This window comes from Camelus ferus, chromosome 26 (genome assembly GCF_009834535.1).
Source record: "Camelus ferus isolate YT-003-E chromosome 26, BCGSAC_Cfer_1.0, whole genome shotgun sequence".
NCBI lineage: Eukaryota > Metazoa > Chordata > Mammalia > Artiodactyla > Camelidae > Camelus > Camelus ferus.
In genome coordinates, this window is record NC_045721.1 from 5,057,317 (window position 1) to 5,076,037 (window position 18,721).

The 18,721-nt window shown below is 51.0% G+C and overlaps 2 long non-coding RNA genes across 2 annotated transcripts; one reads left to right on the forward strand and one right to left on the reverse strand.

The window, feature by feature from the left end:
- Positions 1–2,631: 2,631 nt before the first annotated feature.
- LOC116660103 lies at positions 2,632–5,755 on the reverse strand. Its single transcript, XR_004315486.1, has 2 exons — positions 5,614–5,755; positions 2,632–5,468 (listed from the first exon to the last, which is right to left on the reverse strand). It is a non-coding gene; the product is annotated as an uncharacterized LOC116660103 (long non-coding RNA).
- A 57-nt stretch (positions 5,756–5,812) lies between these two features.
- On the forward strand, positions 5,813–11,004 carry LOC116660107. The gene is made up of 2 exons (XR_004315492.1): positions 5,813–5,940; positions 10,130–11,004. It is a non-coding gene; the product is annotated as an uncharacterized LOC116660107 (long non-coding RNA).
- Positions 11,005–18,721: the final 7,717 nt, after the last annotated feature.

Below are 18,721 nucleotides of genomic sequence, written 5' to 3' on the forward strand. Positions count from 1 at the left end.
GTCGGGGTTCCTTCTGTCCATGGACATATTGTGCTCTTCCCCTGGGAGAATGCTCCTAACAGAGGGCCTAGCACAGGGCGATGCCATTAAATGGACAGTTTCCCTTTCTGTCTTCTCCAGGTTGCCAGCAGAATGTCCAAATAGAGGGTTCCTGAGTACTGAATGAGGAACAAGAGCTGGAGGAGGAAGAAGAGCCTGCGGTCTGGGAGCACCACAAGAGGCAGGGCAGCCTGCCGGGCAGCTCTGACCCACTTCCTGCTGCAGGTCTCTTGGGGGCTCTTCAGTTTTCATGCCTCTTCCCCTCCTACTTCTCCTGCTCCACCAGGCCCTCCCACATCCTGCACTAGAAGCAGCTTCCTCCAGTGTGAGAGAATCTCGAGATGCAGACCAGGCTCAGAGGAAGTGAGTGACACACACAGTCTCCCTTTCTAAGTTCAGCACAAACTCGAGTTGGTTTCTTCAAGGTCTTCTGTGTTTTCCTCCTTTCAAGCTGGCTGTGAGATTTTCTTTAGCCTGTGTACTTTACCAGCTTGTACCTGGTTCTCTCTTGTTGGGTTTCAGGAGGGGAAGGTCCCTTTCCGACTGGTTTTCAGGTAACTGCATGGCTCTGTTGGAGAAGTGCGTGGAACTCAGAGTCAGAAAGATGAAGATCGAAGGGTGTGACAATGAGCTTTGGTGCCTTGGAGCTGCAGTTAGGGGGATCCAGGCAGGCCAGATGAGGGAAGGCGCTCTATCCGTTGGTTCTTGGACAGAACTGTGGAAGGCTCACAGACCCACATGTGTTCATGCACATGGACTTGTTGGGTGGGGCCAGGGGCTGCACCGGCTCTGATCGGCTGGCGGTGACTGGTCTCTACCCACCAGGCCTCAAAGTTCTTAACTTCTTTACAGCGACAATAGTCCCTCACATTCCCTTCTAGGTACACACTGTCTGGTCAAAAATTCCCATTTAAGCCGCCTCTCCTGCCCTGGATCTTTTTCCTTAAAGTTCTAGCAACCTGAGAATTGTAATATATCCCTGCACTGACTTTGGCCCACCTGGGACACCTGATCAAGCACTCAGGGGCCTCGCTCTGTTTCTCCAGGACAGAACTGCATTGGCCCCTGGCTCTGATGAGACAGAGAGAGGCACTGGGTCCGGGGCCTGGCACATGGTGACAGGCTGAGCTGAATGGCAGGAATGTTCTCTAAGAAGGACACTTCCTGTTTTCTGATGGGGTTTTCTAGATAGGTGAGCTAAAGAAAGGTAGTCTCCTGTCTGACATACTCTGTGTGTGTGTGTGTGTGTGTGTATATGTATGTGTGTGTGTGTGTGTCTGTGTGTGTCTGAGTATTTGTCATATTGAAAAATTTCAAACTATGTAGCAGTTTCTTTCTCACCAGGGTCTCTGCTTGTGTGAAACTTTAATTTTATAGCTTTGGCTGTTAATTCATCACGGGCACCACCATCAATAAATATTTATTGGGCTTTCACTGGGCTCAGCATGTTGAAGTAAGAACTATGTATTTGACTCAAGAGGAGTCAATAGCAGATGGAGGTAGATTTGGGGAGGGGGATGGGGAGAAACAACCATTGCCATCTCTTCCAACCCTGAGATTTGACGACTTTGGAACTGAAGTGATGGAGTCCATTTGACACACATCAGACCGTTAACTGTGAGAGACACGTGGACCATCACGAGGGTGTCACCGTCAGAAAACCCACCCAACACTGGCATCACACATCCTTAAATCTCACGTTTATTTTGGGATTCAGGGCTGCAAAGGTATGAAGTGAATCTTCTTGGCCTTTGCCACAGTGTCTGTAAAAGTAAATATGGTCAACCATTGAACAACTCTGCGGTTAGGGGCGCCAACCTTCTATGCAGTTGAAAATCTTGAGTACAACTTACAGTTGACCCTCCATGTCCATCGTTCCCCCTTATCTATGGAGTCAACCAACCACAGGTCACGTAGCTCTGTAGTATTTACTGTTGAAAAAAACAGACATAGAAGTGGACCCGTGCAGATCAAATCCCTGTTGTTCAAGGTTCCACTGTATTTGCTGATTGAGTGACAGTTGTGATTTGACTTTGGAATTGAAAGGGTGCATAGACCTTGGGGAATCATTGGAACCTGCTGATGCTTTGGCAGGGGAGGACTAAGTTTCCTTTATTGTAGGTGTACCTGGCCCAGCCTTGGGGGGCCCCCTTGGTGGGAATCCCAGAGTGGCGTGAGCTGGGAGGAAGGCAGCTGGAGGGAGGGCTGCGTGCCTCTTGGGGAGCCCAAGTTAATCAGACCAGAAACAGCTTGCCTGCCATGGCAGTGACTCAGGCCTCCTGGGGGCATTTCTTCAGCATTATGAAGATGAACATGGCTCTGAGAATTCCCTTTGGACCTGGGCTTCCTGCTAATTGCCTCCATCTTTATGGGAAAATGGGCAGACCACAGTGGGAGGCTCTGGAGCGGAGTCTGTGGGTGTGAGAGTGGCCCTGGCTCTAGTGGGAGTAGCGAAAAGGTAGATCTGAGCCCTAAGGTGTCAAGACACTCCTGTTGTGAGGTGGGCAGTCTATTATTATTATTACCACTTCTGTTTCTGAGCCCAAGCTCTTACTGCTCATTGCACAACAGGCCAATAAATCAAGAGATGAGTTGTTGGGGCAAGGAATAGTGACTTTATTTGGAAAGCCAGCAGACTGAGAAGACGGTAGACTGGTGTCCCCAAGAACCATCTCACCTGACTAGAATTCAGACTTCTTTTATACTAAAAGGGGAGGGGGTGTGGCTGGTTGTTACAAACTTTTTGGTGCCAGAATCCTTTGTTCTTTCAGCTTTCCAAGTAGGTCTGGTGACAATGTTCCTGTAAACCTCCAACGAGACAAAAGTTATTCTCTGTTCTGCAACTTGTTATCTTTATATGAATGGAAAAGTGTTACACCTTTAAAGATCAGAGCCTGGAAAATGGGCTCTCCTGTGTACCTCAGGCTACAGACAATATTCTTTTACAGAAGGTGCAGAACCAGCATGACTAAGCAGAGGCAGCAGAGCACAGGGTCAGAGCTAAAGGAACAGATCCAATATGGAGTCAGGCTTGTTTCTTCTCTGTTACGTCACTGTTCACTTTGTATGAAAGAGAAGCTGAAACAGAAACCAGGAGTGGTTGTGTGCTCAAGGTAACACTATCAGAACAGGATCCTTAGAGTCCAGATAAACAGGAGAAGTGGAATCCAGTTAGGCTGCCAGTTCAGATTCTCCACTGCTGTCGGGGGCAGGGCAGGCCGTCAAGCAGAGCTGAGCCTCCCTTTTATAAAAGACAATGTTCGGTGTCTTACAAGCTGCTTTTCCCCTGAGGTTAAATTGGTGGTATTAGGGCTTAAAGAGGGCTGATCAGGGAAGCAAGCAATTAGGGAGTGACGCCTGGTTCCACATTTACTGCTAGTTTAACTGTGTGGAGTTACCTCTCCAAGCCTCAGTTTCCTGATCTATAAAGTGAAGATAATAATGGTACCTATTTCATAGGTTTGTTGGGGGCAGCAAATGAAATAACACATATGAGAAGATTTGCATTGTGCCTGAAACGCAGGTTAGTGATTCATAACTGAGAGGACATTATAGGGAGGCAGTCTGAGTGGTTCAGAATGCAGGCTTGGAGCCTGACTCCCTGAGCCCAGAGAGGTTAAGTGACTTCCCAGGTCACACAGCTGGTAAGGTCAGTCACAGTGAATTCTCTAGTTGAGTACTCTTTCCAGACTTTTCCAAGCTGGACTCTTGGATCAAGGGATGGGGATGGGGCTCTCTGGGCACCAGCACTGGTCAGAGGAGTAGCCTCTCTTGGAGGTTGGTGCAATGTGACTTCCCGGTCTCCCAGGAGAGCCATTGGCTGAGGGGCAAAGCCCTGGAGGGAGTCCCAGGGATGGCTCCTTGCCTCCCTCTCCAGCCGGCTTGGGGTGAGCCTGAGCAGCTTCCCGTGGAGGCGGCTGCCTCAGGCCGGCGGAGCGGAAGCGGCAGGGCCTGGGCAGGGCGGGGGTGCCCCCGGTGCCCTGGGGATCTTGGCGTGGCTTTCTGTCAAGCCTCCGTTGGTGCCTGGTTCCTCCATAAAGCCATTATGTGCTGGGAGAATTAATCATGCCGTTAGGTAAGCATAATGGCACTTTTATGGCAGCTTTGAAGCTAATCTGTCACTAATGCCGGCTGGATTATCATGATTTCTTGCAGTTGTGATTCATTAACTCGAGGCCTCATCGTAATTCTATTAAACATCTTCCATCGCTGTTTGCCCCAACAAGTCCCCACTCTCTGTTCTATTGTGCTGTTGCGCCACTGGCCACCTGTGTGGTCTCCAAAGAGGGGCCCCGAGGAGATGGACAGGTCCCTCGGCCAGTTAGAAACCGCCCGACCGGCGCGTCTATCCCTGGCCTCAGCCCAGGGCACGTCTCCTCCCCATCCAGCTGGACTTTTCAGTCCACGTTCGCTTTCCTCCCCGAGGAGGCCCCAGTGCCTTTCCTGAAACGCCAGTCACTGCCTTCAAGAGGCCAGACCTCACAGAGGTGGAAGTGGGGCAGGAAAAACTGATGAGTTTGGAGTGAGCCAGGCACCTCACCAGGCACAGGTGACTCAGACCAGCTAGTCTACCTGTGACTCAAGAAATCTGGTCACCCCCGCCCCCTCCCTTCTGGCTGAAAGCTATGGAAACTCATGGGAGCGGAGGCAGGCGGTGGGGACAGGAGGCTGTGGTGGCTCCCAACGACGACTGGGCCTGCCAGCATTAATAAAATTCCTCCGTGAGGTTTTTCAGAAAGCAATGGTTCTCTGAGGCTGGCTGTTCTCTGCAAAAGGTCAGCTTTGGGGCACGGCTTGAGTGATGGGCTGTGAGCAGGCGAGAAAAAGAAGGCTGGGGAAAGAGGGGCCGCTGGGGGTGGGCTGGGAGGAAGCTGGGAAGGGCGGGAGCGCCAGCTGGGTCCTGGTGCCAGCGTCTCGCCCCTGTTCTGCACCATCGATCAAGGCCGGCACTGATATCTGGACAATTTGTAATGCCCCCATCCCCCCTCCGAGCTGCCCAAGTGGGCAAGCCGTGACCCCTCTCACCCTCATTCAGGCCTCTGCTGCCGCCTGAGTGATGGATGGATTCTCCTCCCCCGGGAGTGGCCTCATCACAGCTGGGGAAACACGGGCAGGTAGAGGGGTCAGGCCCGGGGCAGCCACAGCCACAGTGACCCAGTCACTGAGGCCAGGGGACCCTGTGTTCCCAGCGGCAGCTGGTGATGCCACGGCTAGAGAAACAGAATCGAGACAGGAGGCAAGAAGAACATTCCAGCTCTCTATGGAGGAAAAGGGAAAAAAACAGCCCAAACCGAAAAACCTCTCTGCATCCTGAGGTCTTCCAAGAGTTCTAAAAATCTCCGACGTGGTGTGATGTCTTCCGCGCACAGCGGCATCACTGCCTGCTCCATCCATCTGTGTTTTCTCACGCCTGTGCGCTTTAAGAACCACTGAAATGGAAAACAAGTTAAAAAATACATAGATGTATCTATAGTGAGACAGAGAAAGAGAGGACAGTACTCTGCAGCCTGGATTCGCTTTTTTTCTTCTTTTTTTGTCAGTGTTTGTTGTAGGAAAAAGTGTATCAAAACAAACCTCAGACAACTGGAGTGCATATTTTCGACACATCCGCTGGGGAGAAGTCAGGATCCAAAGCTTCCATCCTTCTCCCTTCTGGGCAGAGCGGGTAGAGGAGAGAGGCTCGCTGCCCGTGTTCCAGCTCCTAGGTGGTTCTCCCTGTTCCTGGGTCAGGGCTGAGATGGTTCTTCCGGTTGGCGGTGGGGCGGCGGGGCGGCTCGCATACTGGACTGTGGTGTGGACGGACCAGCTGGCCCCACGATGCACGGCTGCACTGAGAAGCTCCCTCCGAGGGCTTGGAGGTCTTCTGAAAGCAGGAAGTGAAGAGTCGCCCAGACACGGAGTGTGAGTGTGTGTGTGTGCGTGTGTGCGTGTGTGTGTGTGTGTCTCTGTATGTATGTGTATATATGTATGCGTGTCTCTGTATGCACGTGTATGTGTTTGCTTCTGTGTATGTGTCTGTATGTCTGTGTGTCTGTGAGTCTGTGTATGTGTGTGTGTGTGGTGCTGGCGAGGCCTGTGTCTGCTGCAAGGAGGGTCAGGAAATAATTCAGTTCTGCATGTGTGAACTCATCCTTGGCCTTGAGGGCCGGGGAAACTGTTCTCCAACCCCCCCAGCAGCCTGGCCCAGGCACCCCCAACAACCTCCTCTTGGAACTTGCAGGGGCCGAGCAGGAGGGTCCAGGAGAGTGTCCAGGCAAGGGAGTCTGGGGACTGTGGGTTCTTGAAGGAAATGGACTGAGAAGACAGAGCAGCTGGGGTGTCGGGGAGATGGGGGGCTGGGGTAGCAAGAGAGAGACAGGGAAACGGAGGGAGAGGGAAGCTGAGGGGCTGGTGGGAGGAGGGGGAAGGGAGAGGAAATAGGCACTGAGAGAAAGACCCAGGAGGGAGATGGTCACGGGGCAGGAGTCGGTAGGGAGAGGGAGGGAGAGGAAACTTAATGAGGGCAACTTGAAGGCCAGCTTTAACCAACAGCTGGCGGGGGGCCGGTTTTGATCTCCTTGTGAGTCAGGAGTTTGATTAATCGTGGCCGGTGGAGGAGGATGGACACCTGGTCCTGCAGCCCAGCTCTTTGATCTCCGGGGCTTCTCAGGGCCTGTAGGAGGGGAGTTGTGGGAGTGAGCACCTCCCAGGGCCCTGGTCGGCCTCTCTGGGGGCTCCTGGGGAAGGGAGGGCAGCCCTGGGAGAGGGGCTGAGACATGGAGGGAGGAGGTGGGGGGAGAAATACAAAGGGGCAGGCGGGGCCTGGGGTGGTGTGGCCTTGAGGAAGGTGAGATGGAGGAGGCCTTTGAAGGGGACGGTCCTCCATAACCTCGGTGAGGGGGTTGAGTCGGTGGTAAGGGCTCGCCCCAACTTCTTTCTCTGCAAGGGGAGAGCTGAACTTAGGGAGAGCCAGGCAGAGGAGAGAGCCATTTGCACAAAACGGCGTGCTGTTGCTTGCGGCTGCAGGGCGGGCTAGTTTAACTGAGCTCTTCTTGGGGTGGAAAGAGAAGGGAGGGGTCGGGCTCCCTGGAATGGCAACACTTTTTGCATGTTGGATGGAAACGGATTTGAGAAAAGAAAGCGACATATTGCCAAAAAAAAAAAAAACACCTCTCAAGAAGAAGGAAAAAAGGAACTAAAACCCTAATGCCCTTAAAAAAGAAAATCAGAAAAAAAAAAGTAATATATTATGCCTTTGGACTAAATCCATTGGTGTTCTGCCAATTTCAAATAATAGTATAACTCGATTAAGAAACTTTACAGGATTTAAAGTCGTTGGCTTTCCTGACTCCTCTCAGCGACTTCTCCGTAAGTCACTGTCTACACCCGGCTAATTTGTTCCCAGTTTCCTTAATCTTCTGCAAGTTAGTGGTGACGTTTATGACTTGGCCGCCATATTTGAAGTGTTCACGATTTCTTTTGCTCACGACTTCCGCCCAGAATTTTGGGGTGACTGGGTACATTACCCTGAATCTGTCCTACAGTTGAAGTGTACACTCTGTGTGTGTGTGTGTGTGTGTACCCATGTATAAACTTTTCCAGTTTTGCCTGCCCCTGCTGTCCTGCTGGGCGGCAAAATCCTGCTCATTGTTACCTCAAGTCTCAAAGAGGGACCCCCCGGGTACCACAAACATGGCTTCCTAGAGTTCAGCAGATGCACGGACATGGACAGTCAGGACCCCAGAGCTCTGGTGACCAGCAGCAAAGGGAATTCCAGAAGTGAAGGAGGACAGGTTGTCTGGTGGGATCAGAGTTTTGATGGAATGGCACTCTTGTGCTTTGGAAGGCAGCCGGGGTGGGGACACGGGGCAGGACCCTGGGCCCTGCTTTGTATCCGAAGGCCCAGCTCCCTGATGCGGTCCCGGGGCTGAGTGACCTTGGGCCTGCTCCGCCATATGCCTGGAGCTTGTTTTCTCATGTATAAAACAGGGTGAGGGAAACTACTTGCCTCGCAGGCTTGTTGTGAGGCTTAAAAACATTAGTATATGTGAGCGCTCCCTGGAAATGAGGGTGCCTTCCATGAACAGCCGGCATTGGAATTGCTGCTTCTATTACAGAAACCTGGGTCTCTTTAAACACTCCTGTTGACAGCAGGGATGTTTTAATTTCAAACAGGGTTGGTTCGTGGAGGGCATTAGAAAATGAGATCCCATGTTACCTGTTCCCCCCGGGGCACCTGCTCGCCTATAATTATTATTTACTAACAAGCAACGTTTTGTTCGGAAAGGTCCCATTAAATCCGGCTGAAGTACCTTCACCCGGCTGGCCTGACTTATCTGGATGCGAAGAGGCAGGAGCTGCTGGAGCTCCCTCTGGGTTGGGGGGCTGTTCTCGGTCTGTGGGCTGTTGCACCTGCCCCTCCAGGGAGGGCACGGCCGTGTGACCTGTGGGTCTCTGCTGTGTGGTGGCCGCACTTTCCAAACTGCTCCTCCCACTGCAGCCTGAGTGGCTTGTTTGGGAGAGGAGTGGTGCGTTCCTTGGGCCTGCCTGTCTCTGGTTCTCAGATGCGAGAATATCACCACCGTGGACAGGATGGTTGCGTGGAGCTTGGAGCTCAGGCTCTGGTTCAAAAGCCGGCTCTGATGTGAGACCAGTGGGACATAGGACGTGATCACTCTTGTGGACCAGTGGTCTCCCTCTGGCTGTACGTTGAAGTTACTAGGGAATAGTTAAAATTCCAAAGCCTGGGCCTCACCTCTAGCTATTCTGATTGACTTGGTCTAGAGTTAAACAGTAGTATCAAAATCCATTCGGTTCTAATGGGTAACCAGGGTTAAGAAATACCAGTGATTCTCAGATTTAATGTTCACACAGATCATCTGGGGAACCTTATTAAAGTGCGGATTCTGAGTCCATCTGTGTGGGACAGCAGAACTTGTGCCTTGTTAATAAGCAGACCAGTGCTGTGCACAGACCACACCTTGGGTAGCAAGACTCTACCCTTCCCTAATCCTTACAGCTCAGTGCAGCTGGCCATGGCCAGGGACGGCCGACCTGGGAAGCAGGTGGAGGTGAACAGAGGAGAGAGGCTGCTCTGGAGACTTGCTTGAGGGTGTTCCAAACATGGAATCTGCAGCCCTCCCCAACACACACACACACACACACCCCTTTTTTCACTGTCTTTCCAGGTTTCCTAGTTTATTCTTTAAAGACATCCAAATGAACGAAAACATTTGCCACAGAACATTAAGGGCCGAGGCCATGATCTAAATACCTGTTTGTAATACTCAACCAGAAAGTAATCCCTAACCTGGACTTGTGAATAGTCAGTCCCAAGACCCTCACGTGGTCAAATGAAATCCTCAGCGAGAACAGCAAACCCTAGTGAGACTGCAAGCAAATAGTGACCAATACCTGCTCATCCAGGACAGGGAGACAGACCTGATTATGGAGTAAAGGCTTGTGAGTAATGGGAGAGGGTCTTCGAGACACACTCAGCCTAGAAGTTCCCCTCTGAATGACAGGCATCAACTGCTGCCTTTCCCAGCACACTGACAGGTGTTTGGGGTGTCTGGGGGCGGGCACTTTTGCAGAGGACTTGACAGAGTGGGTTTTCCATGGGGTAGTATTGTGCTCACACATTCTGTGGTTTTATGGAATAATAAATGGGAAAAGGACTAACCAGAGTGCACAGTTGGTGAGGACTCTCCACGAAAGGGTGAACTTTGAACGAGTGTGAGTTCTCTGTTGTTAGACTGTAGGCTCAGACCCAGGAAGGGATGAATGTGACCTGCAAAGTCGCGGGTCTGGGGGCATCTCCCTGGGTGGCGTGGATCATCTTAATCAGCAGAGGGTGAGCACTTAGGATCTCCATGGAAGAAGAAAGGCCTGACCTGACCCGTGCTGGATGATTTCACTAGTCACTCAAGGAAAAGAATGTTGCCATACAGCTGAGGGATGGGCGTGGACACCGGAACCACACGGTAGCCATGCCTGTGCCCTTGGTTAGACTGTTGAACTGGGCTTCGGCTAACTATTCAGCAGAGTATAGAGTGTCTCTAGTTGAACTTAGGGTCTCCTCTCTCTGTCCCCATTTATTGTCTTTCTAAAGCCAGGTGTCATTGGAGACCCATGTCAAGACAAGATGAACCCAGCTGCCAATCACTGCTGAGATCCCGGCATATTCGGCAGTCCAGGAAGGAGCCCCCTTTCCTGAAAGATCCCTGCATGTGGCTATTCTTGCCTCGAGGAGCCACCCATTCCTCCAAATCCAAAGGATGAGCCCCATACAAGCTTCAGTGGGTCTGTCCAAGCACGTCAGCCTCCAGGAAGCCCAGGGCCGCTTTGCGTCAGAAATTGACATGTGCCATTCCAGAAATCTTATTTTCTGGCTCCTTTCCCCTCCAGCAGTCCCCCTCCTCTGCCACCTCCTCTTTCACTCCTCTGGAATCCCGGTCCCAGATGTGACTTTCTGTGTTTCCTTTGGCTGGGAATGTGCCGTTTTCCCATAATCCAGTCGGGTTGCCTGTTAGAGAAACCGAAAAAACTTCAACTTTCTGGGAAGACATCTAATTAAATTCCCAAAGAGGGATAAGGAAAGCCCCGTCTGAAACAGACGGAGAGAACTTCCTACTACATAATCATCCCAGCAGAGAAAGTGCCCTGGATAAGCCTGGTGCACCAGTAACGTGGTGTTCTGTTTCTTAATGTCCTCTGCAAAGAAGCTGGCCCGAGGTTTAAAATAGCCCTCTGGTAAAAGCAACTATTTAAAGAATATTGGGGTCTGAGAAATGCAAAACAAAGTGTTGTTGATTAAAAACACATGGTTTGTTCTCGAGACGCGAGTAGCCAGCAAAATCAAATGTGACAGTGTTTTGGCTTTTTCTATCCCACAAGACATGATGGTGATTTATTAGAGTGATGTCAGCTGTGGTTAAAAAAAAAAGTTTGCTGTGTTGTCTTAATAAAAAGAGGCTTTACCTTGGAGCTGTCAAACTCCCTCCTTCCTCTGGCTTAAGGCAGTGGCTGCTCAGCCCTTGGCCCTCCTACAGGTCGGGGGGAGCTTCTCAAGGGGCAAACTTCTGCCTTGGGGAGTTCACAAGGCCAGAGCGCACCGAGTTCTTCTTGGTGGAGACCCAGGATGGCCTGTGAGGGGGGCTGCAGCCCTGCTGTTGGGTTGTTCAGCTTTGGAGAGTGGAGACGTGGACCCAGCTTGGAGTGGGAGTGTGGCGTGACCTGGTTGGGTGGTGGGGCCCGGCTGGAAGGGACAGATGCTGGCCCACGCCCTTCCCCAGGTGACAGTGATTTAGGCCTCTGTCATCAGCGGGGTGGATGAACTTCCAGGAGAGAACGAGAAGTTGGATTGTTGGATGAATATGAGGAGAATTTCTTCGTTGAAGCTCTTTGGTTTTGAAAGGAAGGGAAACCCCTCAGACAAATTCAAGTACACAGGATTTATTGAAGGGACACAGCAGTCCATCACCCAGACAGCGAAGACATCTCCCGGGCAGGCCGTCTCGGGGGTGTGGGGTGGCGGATGGGAGCAGCCCCCTCTACCTCCCGTGGAGCCGTGTGGTCTCTGAGCTGCTTCTGCTCCTGCTCCTTCCTCTTGTCAGGGTTTCTTTGGGGAGAATCTTGGTTTTGTTTTTTCAGGTGTACAGCAAAGTGATTCAGTTATACATACATATATCTGTGTATCTATTTTTAATTATAGGTTATTATAAGATATTGTATGTAGTTCCCTGTGCTGTACAGTAGGTCCTTGTTTATCTATTTTGTATATAGTAGTGTGTACCTGCTGATCCCAAACTCCTGATTTATCCCTCTTCCCCCTTTTTCCCTTTGGTAACCGTACATTTGTTTTCTATGTCTGTGGGTCAATGTCTGGTTTGTAAATATGTTCCTTTGTATCATTTTTTTAGATTCCACATATAAGTGATGTCCTATGACATTTGTCTTCTCTGTCTGACTGACTTCACTTAGTATGATAATCTCTAGGTTCATCCATGCTGCTGCAAATGGCATTATTTTATTCTTTTTTATGGCTGAGTAATATTCCTGCGTGTGTGTGTGTGTGTGTGTGTGTGTGTGTGTACGTACGTACGTGTACGTACCCCCTTTTCTTTATCCAGTCACCTGTTGATGGACATTTAGGTTGCTTCTATGTCTTGGCTATTGCAAATAGTGATGCTCTGAACATTGGGGTGCATATATCTTTTTGAATTAGAGTTTTCTTTTGATATATGCCTAGGAGTAGGATTGCTGGATCATAGGGTAAGCCTAATTTTAGTCTTTTAAGGAACCTCCATACTGTTCTCCATAATGGCTGCACCATTTTATATTCCCACCAACAGTGAAGGAAGGTTCCAGAGAGTCTTTGCTTTGACGTCTTCTGATGGCTTTGGCTTTTAGCAGCTGTGCTACATGACCACAGTTTTGTTCAAGCATCATCATTTTTCTCCACTAAGTCTCATCGTCTTGATCCCAAATTCCTAAGAGAGAAAATCCAGTTAGCGTAACTGGAGTCCCATGTGTGTCTCTGGTCCAGTTGGCAGTAGCTGGGGTAATTGTCAGCTTTTGGCGGGGAGCCCCCTCTGAGAGGGTGTGGCCGGGAGGCGATGCTACGGGGTCGGCTGCAGAAGGGAGCCGTGCACATTACTGGGAGAGGAGAAGGAAGCTATCACAGGCCTGTGTTTTTGTCCTAAGGATCTGGACCTTTCTGAGAGTGAGAATATGATACCGCTCTTATGGATGCCTCTCCCTCTTTATTCTGCAAGAAGGGTAAGCATCCCACTGGGAAGATGAGACCCCCAGCAGACACCTCTAATTCTCTCCTGGAGACATGCCCAGGAAGTGAGAAGTCATTATTATTTTTTCAATGAATGTATGGATTTTTCTTCTAACTCCAGAAGAAGCACATCAGTGATGGCAGAAAATGCGGAAAATGGAAACGCACCGAAATAGGAGTAAAAAGCAGCCGAGATCCGAGATAACTGCCGTGAACATATTGGTGCGTTTCCTTCTATTCTTTTTTCTGTAAGTAGTAGCCTGAGGCTCCGTGAACAGTCTGGGCTGAAGAGCTATCTTTTGACTCTAATTATGTGTCTTCAGACTCTCAGACTTTAGGATTGCGTTAAATTTATTCTCATAATTTTCCCTGAGCATGCAGGGTTGTTTTCCCCTTGCTCTTTTACCTTCTCCTGGAGGTGGCAGCTCAAACAGAATCAGTGTGGACTAGTCCTCCTGCACTGCCCCCTGACTTCTGTGCAGATCACCCCGCACCCCCACCCCCAGTAGGTTTTTAGCTGCTTCTACTCTTGAGTCCCTTCCACTCCCTTCTTTGGGGGTGCTCTTTTTAAAGCCCCAAATCGGATCTCATCTGATCTCATATCATTCTCACTGAAGAGCTCTTCCGGGTTATCGCTTGCATTTAGGATAAGATAGACGAAATCTGTAACAGGGACCTTCAGCCTGCTCGCTCACTGCTTTGAGCCACGCACCCCTGTTTTTCCAGCTCTTGGACTGTCTCAGTCCTGTTCCCACCTCATCAACACTGTTCATGACGTTCTGAAGAGCTTCCCTCTACTCTTCAGCTGGTTTCCAGAGACTCAGCCTCCAGTTCCATGTGGATTCCTCAGAGAAGCCCTTTCTGACAGTGGCCCCTTAGAGACCCCCAACACCCCCTTTAGTTTTCCTTCACAGCAAGGATCGCAGTTTGCAGTTGTGCACTTACTTCTTTGGTTATTCCATAAGGTCTGTCTCCTGGGTGGATATGAGTGCTCCCGGAGGCAGTGCAGACCTGTTTTGGTGGATGCTGTTTCCTGCTCCTGCTGTCACCACTCCCTCTCTTGCACCCTCCCCTCCCCCGCCCCGTGACAGTGCCTGTCATGGATTAGGGGTTCCATGAATGCTTGTTGAATGAATGCATCCAGTGCTGATCTGGGGCACGTGTGTAAGCGAAGGGTCCCCACTCAGTAACATATTGGATTTGGGGTCTAGGGAGAAAACATGGGTTTCAGTAAACCCTTGGCGTGAGCAGCTTTCATGGTTCCTGTCAGATGGCAGTTTGTGATTACGGTGCTGAACTTGAACCGTGCGTGCTGAGATGCTGTGTGTAAGGCAGGTTCCCGGGCTGCTGAGCGAGGTCGGTTTTCACAGAAGTATCTGCCCTTGGCTGTGGCTCTGCCACCCGCTACTTCCTCCATCCTGTGGGGAGAGATCATTCTAGAGCATGAATTCTAGAGCGTTCACTCTGATGACCGTGACGGCCTCTGGGATCGGATGCCTCGACGGCGCTGAGCTCCCGGCCCCCGCATCAGCCGGGCAGCCGGCTCCAGCCCAAGTGCAAGGCAGATTTCGCTTCTCTAGAACTCTTGACTACCTTCTGGAGCTGTTTCTCCTCTGGAGAAGCATTGAGTTCACTCAGCAGACATGCATGGAAGAGGAATCTGGCCTGGTTATTCTCCTGGGCAATGAAACCAGTCGCTAAAGCCTAGGACCTTTTTTTTCCTGCAGCAATTCGGAAGGTGCCTTCCCAGGCAGATTGCACAGTGAAAGGTGACAGACGCACAGATTTCCAGGGCGATGTCTGACGCTTGGGGCGTCTTCTTAACGACATCCCTGTTAGAGCACTATCTGACCCCAACAGTTCATGTGACAGGACACTCCCAGCCACCTGAGAAGTTTCATCACACCTCCAGGCAGATCCACTCGATTCTGGGCACAACACAGAAGCTCCGTCTCTTTGTAGCTTCCACCTCCTGGTCTTGCTGAGGCCGGGAGGCATCAGCTCAGCCCTGCTCCCACGCGGCCGGGTGGCGCTCGTGACGTCTGCAGGGAGTTGCGGCCAAGCCTGGGCAGGTCAGGCGTGTCTGAGCAGGTCTGTGCACCTCCGAGGAGGCCTGCTTGAACCTGTTTGCACCAGAGACCTCGAGCCTCCTAGAAAGGAGCTGTCTTGGAGGAAGAAACGGGGCGCGAACAGCGGCCCGGTAACCGAGCTTTGCTGGCCGCAGGGCGGGAGCAGTTCTGAGCACGGCCTGGGGTACGGCTCACAGCTGGCTCTGGGCACAGCTCCACTCCCACCAGGCGTCTTTAAGTGACCTATGGAGAACATATAAAAATGGGATGAGCCGGTTTAAACACATGCATAGTAGTGACTGGGGAGCCAGTTTGGGACTTGTCTTCACTGTAAAACCCACAGGGGGAGGTTTTGCTGCTGGAGGCCTGTGGCCCTTCATCCTCGGGGACCTCCAGCACCTCTGCGGTGGCAGGGACAGTGCTGCCAGCAAGAGGCGGCAGGGCTGGTGTCCTGGTAGATGGCTTGGAGCCCGCCAAGGGGAACCCAATGTTGGGTGCCAAGAAAACTGACTGTGTGTGTCTTGGGCATGCATGAGACACTCCCTAGGGACTCCAGAAAGACTGCAGGGTAGTCAGAGAGGGACGGACACCCGAGTGAACCGGTGAAAGTTAAGTCGTCGTTACCGTCGTGGTGGGATGCGAACGGGAGGACCCGCACGGCCTGGCCCACCAGCTTCTCCTTTCCTGGTGGCCCATCCCCAGCATCTCAGGAGTTTTTCAGAATCCCCAGTTCTGAGCCTTCTGGTGTTCTCATGACTCCCTTTTGGAACCACTCCAGGCTGTGAGCACTAAAACTGATTGCTCAAAGAATTTTAAGATGTCCTAGGATGAATATGACCTAACATTCTTTTTCTGACCCAATGAAATGAAGGCTCTCAGAGGCCAAAAGTGACTTGCCCAAACCCTAGGTGCCCAGTCAGTGGGAGAGTCAGGACCGTCCCCCAGTCACTGAGTCGTGTCTTCCTCTTTCTGTCAACGGTTGCCTTTACCACTGGGTTCGAATCTGAGTGCAGACTTGGAATGCTGGACAGATGCACCGGTTTCCTTCTCATGGTTGGCACGACAGAGCTTTGGACTGTCTTAGAGTTGTGAGAGACGTTTGGATTTGACCTTCTGGCAGGAGGGGAAGCAGATACAGTTTTCCACCATGGAAACCAGTTTGATGGGGTGGCCTCAGCTGGAAGTGCAGGTAGAGGCAGCAGAGAGGAAGAGCGTTTATGTCTCTGTTGGGAATCAGAGCTCTGCAGGCAGCTCTGGGCAGATTTGGGAAGTGGCTGGAGGAGGCGTGGTCCGATATGAACCCTGAGACACATGGGCCACTTGTCCACATGGTCAACTCAGTGCTCAGACAGACACTCTCCAAGGAAAACTGAGCAAGAAAAAAATGTCCTGCTATCAACTGTGGTCCCAGATGGGCGGCTGGGAGGGGCCGCCGTAGCCAGCAGAGTTGCTTTGATGTCAGAAATGATAGAAGACCAGCCTGTGAGGGTCTGTCTTATGCAAGGATGACACCCAGACTCTGAGATGAACTGTAAATACCAGCATTGCAGCAGCAACCCTGCCCTTATGCTAGAGTTGTCCGCTTGCAGTCAAGGTGAGCAAGTAGATTTTGCTTCTAGGCCAAGTCCATTTGATTCATGGCAACAGTGTTGAGAAGGATTCTGAGGCAGAAGTGAGTGTGTGACCAGCCAAGATCTTGTATCAACCTCAGAGAGGAGCGTGAGGAGGAGGTTTGAGAATTTGGAAGGCAGGGGACTGGGTCCCTCAAGGTGTTCATATCCTAGTGTCTGAAACCTGTGAGACTAGGATATGTTACCCGGCAAGGGGAAGTCAAGGTTGCAGGTGGGCTGCCCTTGAAATGGGAAGATTATCCTGATTACTGGGACGGGTCCAATGTGATCACAAGGATCTCTGTAAGTAAAAGAGGGAGGTGGGGGACTCAGAGTCAGTGATGTGACGTGAGAAAGAAATTGACCGGCTCTTGCTGGCATTGAAGATGGAAGAGGCCACATACCAAGGAATGCAGGCAGCCTCTTGGAGCTGGAAAAGGTAGGGAAACGAGTCTTCCCTGGGGGCTCCAGAAAGGAAGCCAGTTCTGCCAACACGTTGATTTTAGCCTTGTCAGAGCCATTGTAGACTTGTGACCCCCAGAAGTACAGATGACAGATTTGTGTTATTTTAAGCCTCTACATTGGTAGTATTTTTTTTTTACACACCACAGCAAAGGGAAAGGAATTCAGGTCTCATTATGTCCAGCCATGACCCATCAGGGAAGCTGTCCTTTGACCTAAAGCTCTGTCTCATTCAGCTGCTCCAGCCCTGTCTCGGGTCACCTGAAACGGGAGCTCTGAGGTTGTTAAGGCTCCAGAATGGTCTCCATGATGAGAAGCTATAAAAGCACCACCATCAGGAAATCTTTCAAAGGGAATCACGCAGGTTTGGCAATTTTTCTACACACTTGCTGTGGTCAGAGTATCCCCGACAGGCAGGCTCTCGGCCGTCACTGCCCTCCACGCAGCATGGTGACGGGGACAAGCGTGGCCCTCAGTTTGCATGAGGTGAGCACTAGAGGACCCCAGGACATCCTTAGCTATTTGATGGTTTTAAGAATTCGGAAATGATGGTGGAGAAACAAACAATAACTGGGTGTCTTCTGAATACCAAGCATTTTAGTCACATGATAGCATTTGTTCTCACAAAAGCTGTGTGAGGGATTCAGGTCAGACAAGACCCCATTTTACAGATGAGGACGTAGAGGCCCAGAGAGGCAAGGTCATCTTCTAAGTCATCCAGCTAGTAAGCTGAGGAACTGCCAATCAAATCTTGACGTCAGAAGCCTGTCCTCCTTCTATGACGCCATGATGCCTCCCAGTAAAGATTCCTTCCTTTCTTCCAAGAAGGACTCTGGCCCTAGATTATGCTGAGGACACAATCCAAATGGCCACCACCCCAGGCTGCATACAGGAGTGATGCACTCAGGCTGAAGCTCTTTGGCACGCCTGGAGCCCAGTGGTGAGGCAAGAGTAATTCTTCTAGAACACAAAAATCTGTGACTGTGTTCCTTTTCCTGGCTGGGCTGGGAACCAGGTGTGTGATCTTGGGTAAGCCAGCTTTATCTGTCTGGGCCTCAGCTTCCTGGCCTGTGAAATGGGGATGATGAACCAGAATCAGGGTTTTCTAACCATTTCTATTTTGGATTCATGCCCCCTCAGCTAGGAAGATTTTGTTGGGCATTAGCTTGGCTGCAGTTTACATTACAAAAGCAATTGATTCGTATTTTTTAGAAACTGGAAGTAAATCATAAAGTGTGTTTTTCAGGCTGCACACACCTGTCTTCCTCCACCCCCTTTCTGGGCCACGAGCCCCTCCTTCCGTCCTGCCACTTTGCCCACAGTTGGAAATCCCTCCGTCTGATGGTTTAGAATCCAGCTCTGGATGTAAGAGGATTGGAGTCGAAGGATATAGATGTTCTGAAAGAGAGGAGACAAGACAGCCTTTCCGTGTTGCCCGTCTCTCTTCCTGGAACCTCCCCACGCCCATTTTTCTCTGCCTGGAACAGTTATCTCTCTGTGTCCCCCTCGGGCTGCCCCTTGACTCTCCCGTCTCTGAAGCAGCGGGCAGGCGGCCCTCCCGTCTGAGCAGGCCATCCCTCAGTGAGACTGCCAGCGCGGTTATCTTTTATGTCTGGCATGCGCTGTAACACAAGAGTGATCTTGACTTCAGAGATGATCACCTCTCATCTTTTATTCTCCCTTTTCTCCCCTCCTCTTTCTTCCTGCGAGATGATAAAATGACCAGACGAGCCCTCCCTTCCCCCAGGCCTAGTCAGAGCTCAGAGATACTTACT